We start from the raw sequence: 12,528 nt of genomic DNA on the forward strand, positions 1-12,528 counted from the left end.
CGTGGCAGAAATTATTAATAATTAGAAGAAATTGCAGGTAGAGCCTGGGAACTTGTGTGCTCATACCTTCCCATTTCCAGATTTCTTTCTAACTACTTTTCAGAAACTCAAAAAATAGAAGAGTTATTGATTTCTCTGCTCTTTTTTTTTTTTTTTGGCAGAAAGAATCGATTTTTGGAAAGAAAGGAAGCAATTGCCTCTTCCCCTGCCCATGCCAACTCCCTGGCAGCTCCTGGGCTGCCCGCCCAGCATCATCCAGCGCAGCATTCCGGCTCCTGTTTGATGTCCCCTGGCCAGAGCCCTTCCTGCCGCTGTCGCTGTTATCACTGAGCGGTGCCCGGGCAGCAGAGGCAGAATCCCCGCTGCTGCCGCAGGTGTGAGACCACACACGAGCAAACCTGTCCTGCCAGACGGGAGGGACAGGAGGGGTGCTCGGGGTGGCTGAGGGATGGCAGCCGGTGGGGAAATGGAGATGTGAGAAACGTGAGACTGAGCAGAGAGGAGAGGGGGAGAAAATGCAGAAAGAAGGGGGAAAAGAAGGGAAGGCTGGGAAATTGAGCTCCCGCATACCGGGGTGGGTGCAGCCCCTGGCGGCTCTGCAGCCCCGGTGATTAGCCCAGACATGATCCAGCCTCGGCTGGCCTGCGGCAGGGTAAGAGGTCAGCAGCTCTGATAAAACAGAGCATCTCCAGCTCCTCCTGGGGGGTGAGGCGGCTCAGACCGCGCCGGAGAGGTCTCGGCGCAAACGGCCTTGCAGGCCCCAAAACCACCACTGGCCACCGGGCTCAGCTCTGCTTCTGCCCGCCAAATGGGCCCATTTGGGGGCGGATGAGCCTTGCAAAGGAACGGGGCAGCTGCTTCTTGCTGTGCTGTGGGGGCGAGGCGCGGGGAGGGGGCGGGCGAGGCGCGGGGAGGGGGCGGGCGGGGCGCAGCGCGTCCTTGGGCGGCGGGGCCCTTACCGGCCGCCGCCACCGCGCCCTCGTGGAGGGCGGATCCTGCCCGCGCCGGAATTCCCGGGCCGGCCTTGTAAAAGGGGAGCTGCATGGAAAAGAGAGGGGGAGATGCTTAACAGAGACAAGACCTGGCGATCAAGAGGAGAGAGGAGCATCCCAGCACGTCAGCTTAACCCTTACAGCACCGATTTCCGCGCCTCTGCAAAGAAATCCCGGCACGGAGTAGAGCAGGCAGAAAATACCCTCCAAAACCAACCCAGCTTGGGGTTTGGAAGGGGAAATGCAGTTTCTCCTACCCTGAAGCCTGTGCTTTCCTCTCCCATGCTCTGGGCAGCAGCTCACAGCCCACAGGCAGGGTGTGGGTGGCTGGGAAATCGTTAACTGTGCTGCAGATGCTTGGGTGAGTTTGGATAAACAGCCTGCTGTTGTTCTGCACATGGGAGTTACTGTAGGAGCTGCTGAAAGGCTCGGGATTTATAGCCTTGGAAAATGATTTATTTTGGTAAGCCCACAGCTGATCCAGCTGGGGAAGCACCAGTGTGGGATCTCCCTGCGCTGCTGCTCCCTCGAGCGCTGCATCAGCGCCACCAGAATCCCTTAAGGAAAGGGAGAAATGCTGGGACAGGAAAAAAGCCACAAAAGCTGCTGCTGCTCACCGCAGTGTGCAGATCTGTGCCCTCACACAGCCCTGGAAGTGCCCCAGGCCAGGCTGGATGGGGCTTGGAGCAACCTGGGACAGGGGAAGGTGTCCCTGCCCATGGCACTGGATGAGGTTTAAGGTCCCTTCCCACCCAAACCATTCCACGATTCTGGGATTCATTTGGGCACAGACCCAACCAACCCTTCCCGTTTCCAGAATGAACACAAGCAGCCTGGGGATCAACAACCCCCCATCCCAAAGCACACCCTCAGCACACAGGCAGCAGCCGCTTTCTGGCTCTCAAAGCTGTCCCAGGTCTTTCAGGATCACTCCTTTGATCCCTTTTTTTCCTGGGAAAGTGCTGGCTTGGGGTGGATCTGCCTCTGCTGTCTCCCACCCATGGCACCCTGGAGGCCTCCAATTCCTTCACACTCTCCCCACCCCACCAGGAAATCCTGTCCCCAGCAATGTCAATGACGAGGTTTTGTGGTGGCAGGATCACGCTGGAGAAGGAAACCCTCCCAACCTGACAGCAGCACCTTGCAGGGCTGTCATTTCTTCATCCACAGCATCATTTTGGGGTCTGGAACTGTAGGAACTGAGGCTCAGCCTCCCCTAAATCCAGCCCCTACCCAGAGATGCTTTTACTGCAGGATTTCTCTGAATTTACCTCACTGGAGCTCACAGCCATGCAAAATCTCAATCAACACTGAGTTGTCCCACCTGCAGCATTTCTCCTCTGCCCCTGGGGAGTTTTGGGAGGTACCAGTCCTTGGTGCCAGTCGTTTCACACCCCCCAGGCCTCAGCACTCACGTTCTGGTGAGAAGCTGCTGCCTCTGGAATTCCCTCCAACTCGTGTCACTCGTGGGACAGGCTGCAGTAAATCAGCTCACGGCCTGACGAGCCCTGTCCCATCATCTCTGATGGACAGAAACACTTCCTGTAGGAAGCACCTACTCCCTCCACCCTTTTTTATTAATTAGGGATCCCACTGAGTTAAAAAGGGGAGGAGTTCTGTCTGTGAAGTCCCTGCAGGAGGAATTTACACTCAGCAGGTCTGAAAAGCAAAGCCATGCTCCGGGGTGCTCAGTGCAGCCCCAGCTGTGTCCCCCCAGGACAGACACCCTGGGATGGGCTGGAAGGGGCAAAACCCTCCCTGCCTACCTTAGTCCAGGCATGAGGGCAGCTGATGTCCCCTGGAGCCGCTGTGGCTGACCCTGCCTGCAGCGCTGCAAACCAGGTTATTCCCATTCCGAAGGGTGAAACTCTGCAGAGGAGCTGAAGTGTGAGAAGCAGCGTGGGATTCTCAGATGGAGCAGGACATTTGGGCCAGGGACGGCAAAGAGCGAGCAGGACGTGGAGCTGTTCACTCACCCTGGTGTCCCAGCCAGCCTGGATGGGAAATAATCACAAATTTCCTCATTGGGCACCCATCCATCACCCTCCGGTCCCACACACCCAGCAAGGGGCATCACCTCGAGGGCAGATCTACCTCTTTGGTCCCAGCCGAGGGAAAAACTGGCAGAACAGCTGGGGGACTCCCACATGAATAATCAGAGGTTACCAAAGCCCTCATTAAGCAAACCAGGCTTGGCTTTCCAAAGGATGGGTTGAAAGGCAAATGTCTCCTGTTACAAGTGCAGTGTCCAGAAAAAGAATAATCCCTGCCTGCTCCAGATAAGGGCAAGGGTAGGTATGCCTGAAATATTTCTATTACTTCAAAGTTCATAAATCTATTGGTTTAAAACTGTCAACAAGAAAGAGGAAATATGAGCTACAGACGTGGTTATCACCAGGAAAGGAATTTCCTCCAAAGGGAGAGCAAGACAGTAAGGCCAGGAAAGAGGGACAGATAGGGAAATAGCTCTATGAGATATGTCAGGAGTCTGGATGAGCCTGGCCTAGGAATATCTTTTCATTGACTCCAGCGGACTCTGTCTGTGCCCCAGCACAAAAGGATGGTGAGGGAAGACTCATTTTACAGTCCCCAGCTGAAAAAGCCAGGTGGTAGAGGCTGTCTGGGTTTATTGGTGTTGTTTTGTTGGGTTGTTTTGGATGGGTTTTTTTAAGCCTTTGAAATATTTCAGGATTTTGTCAGAAAATCCCTGACCCTGCTTTTTGGTAGGCTGAGCTGGTGTTCCCAGGGGGAAAAGTCACCCAGCAAAGAGGTTCAGTGGTCTGGGAAAGAGACTCCAAGGACCTTTGGCCTCAGACGGAGAGGGCTGCACGGCAGAAAGGAAGAGGGAGAAGGGGAAGCAAGGACTGCAGGAATGGGCCCTGGAGTCTGCACTGGACACTGTTTGCACAGGGGGAAATTGAAATCAACCCTCAGCAGCAGCTTTTCCACCCAGAAGCATCCAGACCATGAGGGGCACTCAGTTTTCCTGCCTCAACATTGGAGCTCCCCAAACACAGCCCCCGTTTAACCCCCCGAGCTGTTCATCCCCCCCAGTCACTGCACACCCCTGGGGCACCGCTGCTGCGGCCAAGGAGACCTGAGGGGCTGCCACCTCCTCAGCAGGAGAGGGCAAAGGGCAGGAGCTGCACGTGGAGCAGGCACTGGCACTGCTCCAGAGGGGATGGAGCACCCCGGGGAAGAGTCACGGACCAAAACATGAAAATGGGTGCACCCTACAGGTGGGCCAACAAAGCCTCCAGAGGTGAAGAGCACCAGAGCTATGTGTGCTCCCTGCCAGTGCTGCACACTGGGCACCTGGGCTGTCACCTTTACTGTCCCCACCAGGGCTGGATGGTCACGGGCTGGGCCCAGACATGGCTCTGCCTGGAGCTGGGAATCCTCCGAGCACTCCTGTTCCCAGAGCTGTCAGGGCAGCGCCAGCCCCACCAGGAACAGCTTCAAACAAGCGCAGGCAGCAGATAAAGGCTCAGAGAGGTCACTCTCACTGCCTCCTACCTGCGAGCAGCACCATCACACCCCGCCTGAATTTCGTCCTTTGGATGCCTGAGAATGAGTCTTTAATAAACCCCATCCTTCCCCTGCTTTTTCCCTCCTCTTTTTATCTCATTCTGAGTCACCACCGTGTCTCAGGGCAGAGGTCCCCGTGCTCCCCTCTCCCTCGATAACCCAGCCCTGCTCTGCTCCGTGGCTAAGCAGTAACTTGCTCCTAGAAGAGTGTTTACATTTGAAAATAAGTCCAATTACACCAGCCCATCTAATAGTCCTCTCTGTATATGTTACTGAGTACTTAGGGCCATTTTTCTCAAAGCCATTATGCTCATGTGATTTTCCTCAAAGCCTTTCGAGGGGATTTTGTTTTGACAGCAGGGCATTAAGGGGGTGAAACTGATAGCATAAGTACCACTTACAGACTTTGATCAGCTTGCCTCATAATTCTCTTGGAGAAAGTCTTGTATATATTAGAGAAGGAAATTAATTTTATTGCCGCCGTGGCTTTTTTTTCCCTGCCAGTTACATCCAAGCACTTGTGCTCAGATTTTTTTTTTCTTTTTTTTTTTTTTTTTTTGTTCTTTTTTTGGCAAGCCCCTCGTGTTCATAGCTGGAGCACAGATTGGGCTGTCCTCCTCCCAGGAGAGAGCCAGCATGGCTTGGGCCCTCATCCCCCTTCCCAGGAGGATGTTCCCTCTGATATGATCCCAACCAGGTAATGAGAGACTTTCAGACCTCCTCCATCCCATGCACTGGGTCTCAATGTTGTACAGATAAATTGCAGCAAGAATATACAAATTTTGGTCTGTAAATACAAAAAAATAAGCAGATGACTGGGCTCCTCTCTTCATTCAATATCATGAAATCATAGGATAATTTGGGTTGGAAGGGACCTCACAAATCATCCCATTCCACCCCTGCCATGGTCAGGGGCACTTTCCACTATCCCAGGCTGCTCCAGCCCCCATCCAACCTGGGATATCGGCTTTTCCCCAATTCAGAAAAGGAAAAAAACCAACCTTTCATTTGTTTCTCTTGAGTCAAAGATCCATTCTTCCTCCCAGCCAGGCCCCTGCCATCCTCACACCCAAATTTCTCTTCTTGCTCATCCTGGAGTGACTGTTCCCTGCATTTTCAGCTCTAGCACTAGCTTTATTCTGGGTTTTCTTCTCCCTTGGACACTTCCAGAGATCCAGGGGTAGCCGCAGCTTCTCTGCGCCAGGGCCTCCCCACCCTCACAGGGAACAATTCCTTCCCCATATCCAACCTAAACCAACTCTCTGCCAGTTTGAAGCCATTCCCCCTCGTCCTGTCACTCCAGGCCCCTGGAAATGAGTCTCTGTCCAAACAGTGATCCAGGAACTGCATCAGAAATAAGAAAAAGCCCACAGAAATCGGTGAGGAAGACCTGTAACTCAGCAGAGGCCTAACCAGGCCTAACCAGGCCCTGTCTCTGGATCAGCTGCCCAGCCCAAACCCAGCTCCCAGGTGAGCCTTTCATAGCAATGTTTAATGTTTAATCCCTGCCCAGGTCGGCCAGGCCAGCAAAGAGAGGGAGCCTTGGAATGTCCCTGGAATCAGGACGCTTCCAGCCATCCTGGGCCCTGTGACAGGGTGATACATCTCTGACAGGGCCTGAAAGGAATCCCCCTCTCCATCCTTGCCCTGCTCCCTGCCAAATCCCCGTTGGAATCGAGAGCGGAAATGTTTGTGTGGAGCGAGCAGAGCTGGTTGGAAAATTTTTTGTCAAAACAGATTTCCGTCACAAAGTGACACCCTGGTGGCTTTGGCAAATTTCTGTTCAGGAGCAAAGTGGAGAGAGAAAAAAAATGTAAATGTCAGCGTGGCCTTTTGACATTTTCCCCAACGCAAAGGATGGGCTTTCTTGCTTGGGAGTGACTTTTCCTTGACATTCATTTTCTACATTCAGCTCAAAACAAATCAGCCTTGCTACCAAAATGGAATTTGTTGACTACTCTAAGAGGCTTTTTTCTTTTGGAATTGAATATGCAGAATTTCACGGAATGGTTTGGGTTGGAAGGAACCTCAGAGATCATCTCGTTCCCACTCCCTGTCGTGGGCAGGGTCACCTTCCACTATGCCGGGCTGCTCCAGCCCCCATCCAACCTGGGATATCGGCTTTTCCCCAGTTCAGAAAAGGAAGAAAAACCAACCTTTCATTTGTTTCTCTTGAGTCAAAGATCCATTCTTCCTCCCAGCCAAGCTCCCGCCATCCTCACACCCAAATTTCTCTTCTTGCTCATCCTGGAGTGACTGTTCCCTGCATTTTCAGCTCTAGCACTAGCTTTATTCTGGGTTTTCTTCTCCCAGTCCTGAGTTAGCATCAGACCCCTCAGAAAAAACCCCAAACAAACCAAAAGCAACTTGGGCACCACACGTACACCTGGAATCCAGCAGGTGTGAAGTGTGTACCTTGAGATCACTGCTGATCTCTGTATTCCCAGGATTTCTCCCAGGGCACTCAGCAGAGCAGGAATTCTCTGTGCCGGCCATAAGTGACCATCTCCTGCCATCCTGCCTCCACCCACACTCCCTTTCTCCAGCAAGGATTCATCTACCAGGATTTCTCTCTCCCTCTCCGGCAAAAAAAAAAAAAAAAAAAAAAAAAGAAAAGTCTGGAGAAAAATCAACTGTGCCTTCTATAAAACCAGCTCCAGTTGTTCAGCACGGGCATTGTCTGGTGAAACATGATCCACTTTTTCCTCTCTGAAATAGGTTCCCAAAGCAATTGGGAATTTCATTCAGGAGACTGTAATGTAGCTGCATTTTGCTTAAGCTTAACCAGCTGCAGGGAAGTGTCTCCTCCACGCCGGCTGTGTGGCCGTGTCCTGCTGCCAACAGGCCGTGGATCCGCAGGGATTGATCCCCACCACATAGCTCCAGGGGCTGGAAAGGGCACTTGGATGTCTGTCCTGGAGAGCTGCAGCTTGCTGAGGCACATGGCACATCATTTCTTTCCTTGGAGTGCAGAGCTGGACTCACCCCAGCTCTGGAAAACGGGGAGCTGGGACGCGGCTCTGTCACCGCAATATTTCCCGGCCTCTTTGCTGTAATGGAAAAGGCTCAAATCCACTCCTGTGTGAGCTCAGCAATACAGCTCCAACACTGAGTGTTGGCACTGCAAGTCAATTCTGGAATGAGCCTGGAAAACGAGCAGCTCTCAACAAAACCTCCCCAACCTCAGCTTTTTTAGACGCCAAGTGCCAGCAGACACAGAGCATCATGGCACAGGCAGAGCTGTGGCCTTCACTGTGCCACCCTGCACAGCCAAGTTCTCAGCCCACAATGATCAAATGCTCCCAGAGCTGTGGAGGATCCATGAGAGATAACCAGGGAAGGCAAGTCTGGAATCAGGAGCTTCAAATCCCTGTGCAGGTCTCACGAGGAATTCCAGGGGGACTCAGCGGCTCAGACAAAGATTGCGAACAGCCAGGCAAAACCTTGATTCTTTACCCAGCCAAAGCTGATGAAACCTCTGCCTCCTCATCCCCACATCTCGCCCAGTGCACTAAATTCATCTTGCTAGAAACTACCTAAATATTCCCACAGGGACTTTCCGGGCAGCTCTGCTCTCCAGCACACAAAGCCAAGCCGTGCTCAGGTCCTGCCTTGCCCAGGAGCACCGGAGGTTTGAAGCTGGTGCCAAGGATTTCCCTTGGCTTTGCAGCTGATTCCAGGTTAGGGCCAAACTCCAGCTGTGTTTCACCACAGGCAAGACCCAGGATCATTGCCTTCCATCTTGGGGGAATTACACCACGAAATAACATCTCAACACCAAGGTTTGGGGAAGAGAACTCAGTGCTTAGACCCAAAAAGTGACATTTTGTGGTCCTCTGGGTGTATCCTGGGAGCAGTGGGATTTACCAGGGGGTTACAGGCTGCTGGCCCTCCCTGGTGTGATGAAAATCAGCTGCTGAGGGCAGCAGAAAGCACTTTAGATAAGAGGTCAGCAGAGGGGAAAGAGGAGCAAGGCTGGGGGATATTTGATGCTGTCAATCACGGATCTCACAGGGCCCTGTGGAAAAGGCTGGAATTCAGCGAGCTGGGAGCATCCCAGCGCTGTCCCTGCAGGCAGGACAGCCGTGCTCTCAGCTCAGGTGGCCCTGCTGCACTTCAGGAGCCTCCCAGGGGAAGGTGCCCGAAGCCCACAGCCAGTGACCCTCACAGAGAAATCCAGGCTGCCAGTTTATTGATAACATCAACCAACACCTGAGCACTGCCTGACACGGGTGGGGGCAGCAGGGGATGCTTCCCAAAGTCCCACCTGGCCTCACACTTCCCTCGCTGCCACTTCCAGGTGCTTTCAGCAAGGACAATCGATGTGTCCCAGCTCTCCCTCCCTTTGCTGACAAATGAGAACTTCAGAGCTTCGCCTGGGGTCAAGAGCAGGGGCTGTGCTGACAGGGCAGGGAGGAGGAGAGGGCCCAGGCTTCCTGCTCATAGGAGCCTTTCAGCAGTGACTTTCTTGGGTAAAAAAGCAAAAAGAGGGGGGACGGAGCTGAAGAGGTAATTAAACAAACACACTCAGTAGAGCAAATTGTTGGAGCCCAGCAGAGCAGCATTGGAGCTAACAGAGAATCCAGCACTAAACACCGGTCAGGATATTTAATGGGATCATTTGTTCCCCAGAAAAGCATCACTGTCAGGACGTTCAGAGTGCAGAATCCCAGTCCTTGGGAAGGGAAAGCTGATGCCAGGAATTTGTGCGGCCCATACTGAACACCTCCAAGGAAAGGCACACAGCTATGGAGCAGGAAACCCCTGCACAGGTTTGATGACAGGGCAAGCACAGGGAAAGGAGCAATTCTGTCCCTCCAGGACACCAGAAAAGTTACTCACAGGGCTGAGGTTCATGCAGGAGGGAGGCTGGAGACAAACTGCCCACAGCACACAATGCAGGGCACAAATTCCCTGCAGCACATCCAGAGTCCATCCAGGAGAGCAGGGACATCCCAAACACAGGCCAGGCCAGGGGCAAAGGCTCAGAGCTGCCTTTCAACAGAGCTCCAGGGCTGGGGGAAGAGGACAGATGGGTGGAGGCCACAGGTGAGCCTCATCAGGTTAATTAAGGGCAATTAATGCCTCAGGATGACAACTTGCACCTGCTCCTGCTGTGGTGTCTGTGACAGAGCAGAGCCTCTGGGGGGAAATCCATCTGAGGAAACACCTCCCAAGGGCAACAGGGAGCTGGGCTCACCCCACTGCCAGGGCTGCTCAGGCTGGTGGGGCCAGCAGAGGGACCTGCTGGGGTGGCACAGGGGACAGGCGGGGAACGCCACAGTTGAAAGTCATTTCTCGCTGTCCCACACGGACCTGGGAGTGTGGAGGATGCTGCACCTGCGCTTTTCCCAGATGAAAGCCTTCCCTTGGAGCTCTCCTTCCCAACCCACACTCTCTCAAAGCTGGGTAACTCTCCTGGGCACCAAGCCAGCTCCGTTCCCAAGCTCACAAGGCTCAGCTCTGGGCACCTATGCAACAGAAAGGAGAAAAATTTAGGAGAAGCCAACATTTAGGATAACTCCCAAACACAAGTTTTGGAGCACGACCGGACTTTGAAGGGGCACAGATTTGTGTAGCCTTAGATTTAAATCAGTGCTCTGTGTCATGTTCAGGGAACTGCAAATCAGACGTGGTTTGGGGCCTCAAAGATAATTTCAGCTCCACCAGGAGAGCAGAGGGAAGCAGGCAGGGGAGGAGGGAGCTCCGAGCACTATCTGCTGATTCCTGCACTTTCCAAGAGCACCTCGAGGTATCGTACAGCAGAGGGAGGCCTTCGGAGCCGCCTTTGACTGCGCGCCAGGCCTGGGCCGTGGGCTGCTTTGTATTAATTTGTGTAACTTCAGGAATAAACTGTGCTTGGCTTGTCTATGAATTTTAAACGAATTGTTAACACGTTTTTATGAATGGAGGAGGAGGTGCTGGCCGGGGAGGGTGCCTGCTTGTTGTTTCAAGCAGAGGAAATCAATCATGGTTTTTCACAAAATAAAACTTTATTGAGCTGTAATAAACAGATACTTCCAAAAAACACTTCAAACCACAGAACCAAGGGGAAGGTGCTTCAGTGCTTCAGCACAAAGTGCAGGTCAGTGAAGGAATCTCTGGATTAAAGCTCCTTTTAATCCCTCCTAACATCAGGAAAGAAGATGTGTAAGTGTGCTGGGGGGTGGCTGGATGGCGGGTGGGAGATGAGCCCACAGCCGATGTCTGGGCTTAGCAAGAGACCCCACAGAGCTGCTGCCTGGCGCCAGCTCGGAGATGCTTCCATGCAAAAAGGACTTGATGATCTTCGTAGTCTTTTCCAACTTAGCAATTCTGAGATGCTCTGCAGGGCCAAAGGCTGCCTGGGACTGTGACACAGGAATAGCACTGCCTGTGCTCTCTGCTCCCACCCACCCTCTCCCGGCCTTTCCAGAGGTTTTCACTCATGGGGGGGTTGGGAAACACAACCTCCCACATCTATTTCTCCATCCCCTTTTAGCAAAGGGGCTTCTCCCTGGGGTTGTTGCTGGGGAATAGGGAAAACGGGAGGTTTTTCCTGTGCAAATCTGAATTAAGTCAGCTTTAATTGAGAGCAGAGGAGCAGCTCTCACTTTGGTGAGTCCCTCTCCCTTCTGTTACCCACTGCCAGCTGCTTTTGGGAAAATGGGGACACAGAGCTGCAGATAAGACCCCTGTGCTAAGGGGAGGCCATTTCAGGCCTTTCAGCAATTTCAGATTGCTCCTCTCCCTCTGTTCCACAGCCTCAAGGATGAAAAGCTTCCGATGGCTGTGATGAGAGAGAAAAGAAAGGTGAGAGACAGAGACCTGCAGGTGTCCAGGGTCTCCAAGGCTTTGGCTTCTCCTGGTGTGGAATGAAGGCAACTTCCTGTCCATGTAACAGAAGTTGAAATAATAGGGAACAAAAAGGAGATCCAGGCCAAGAGAAACCCCGAGGTGAGGAAGTTCACAGCGCTGCCTGTTCCCGCAGGCTGAGCTCTTCAAAGCCAAACTCTCCCAGCCAGGAGACAAACCAGTCCTGCTCCTTTCCCTCCCAAAAACCCCGGCCGTTCATCTTGGAATGGGAAACTGGGACTGGAAAACCAAGGGGCTGGCTCTTGGTACTTCCATTAGGTTTGTGTTACGGAGTTGTTCATCAGAGGTCCTGCAGGCTGAATGACCAGTCCCTGGATTGCTTCCAAGGATTATTTCAGCTTTTCCATATTTTCTAGGCCTCGGTTTGAACGTGTGACTTGGGCCAGCGCGCTGATGGATGTTGCTAAAAATGCACGCTGCCCCCCCCCCGACTCCTCTGGAAAAAATGTGTTTTGGAATGTCTCTGGATTACTTTTCATCAGGAGCTTCTGGAGATCGACGGGGTTTGTTGCTAAAATCAACCTCCAAGGCAATTCCCTGCCCCCCGTCCGCGCGTGTTGGCTGCGTTTTTGTGCTGCTTGAGGGCAGGAGATGAATTTTCAGAGCTCATGAACAGAACAAGGCAAACACAACCTTGTTCCTTCGCCTGGTTTTCTGTGCCTTTGTGTCTCCAGGCCCTGATGGGGAGTGGCCTGGGGTGGGATGGTTTTTGTGGCATCTCCGTCCTGATGCTGCTGGGTAGGATCCTCATCCCCAGGTAACACCATTTTCCCAGGGTTATCCCAGCAGAAAATGAGCTTTTCCATCTCACCTGGTGCTGAACACCGAAGCGGGGGGGACACAGCAAACCTGTCCTGAGCTGCTCAGAATAAAGGAGGGATGGCCACTCTTGTCCCATGTGGTTAATCCGTCCCACCCGAGGCAGGGATGGACTGAATTCCCCAAGGAATCACAAAATCCAGAGCCAAATTTGTGCTGTCCAGGGCTGCACAGAGCCCAAGACACCTTAAAGCCAAAAAGCACAAGGTTTATTTGTGAATTTTACAGTCAGAACCAGGTGCTCGAAGCCAATGGACCTGAGACGTCAGCAGCACCAAGGCACCAAGCCTCAGATCATTTCAACATTGCAAGACTCGAGGCAGAGAAAGACAAT

This window comes from Corvus hawaiiensis, chromosome 18, assembly GCF_020740725.1.
Source record: "Corvus hawaiiensis isolate bCorHaw1 chromosome 18, bCorHaw1.pri.cur, whole genome shotgun sequence".
Classification (NCBI taxonomy): domain Eukaryota; kingdom Metazoa; phylum Chordata; class Aves; order Passeriformes; family Corvidae; genus Corvus; species Corvus hawaiiensis.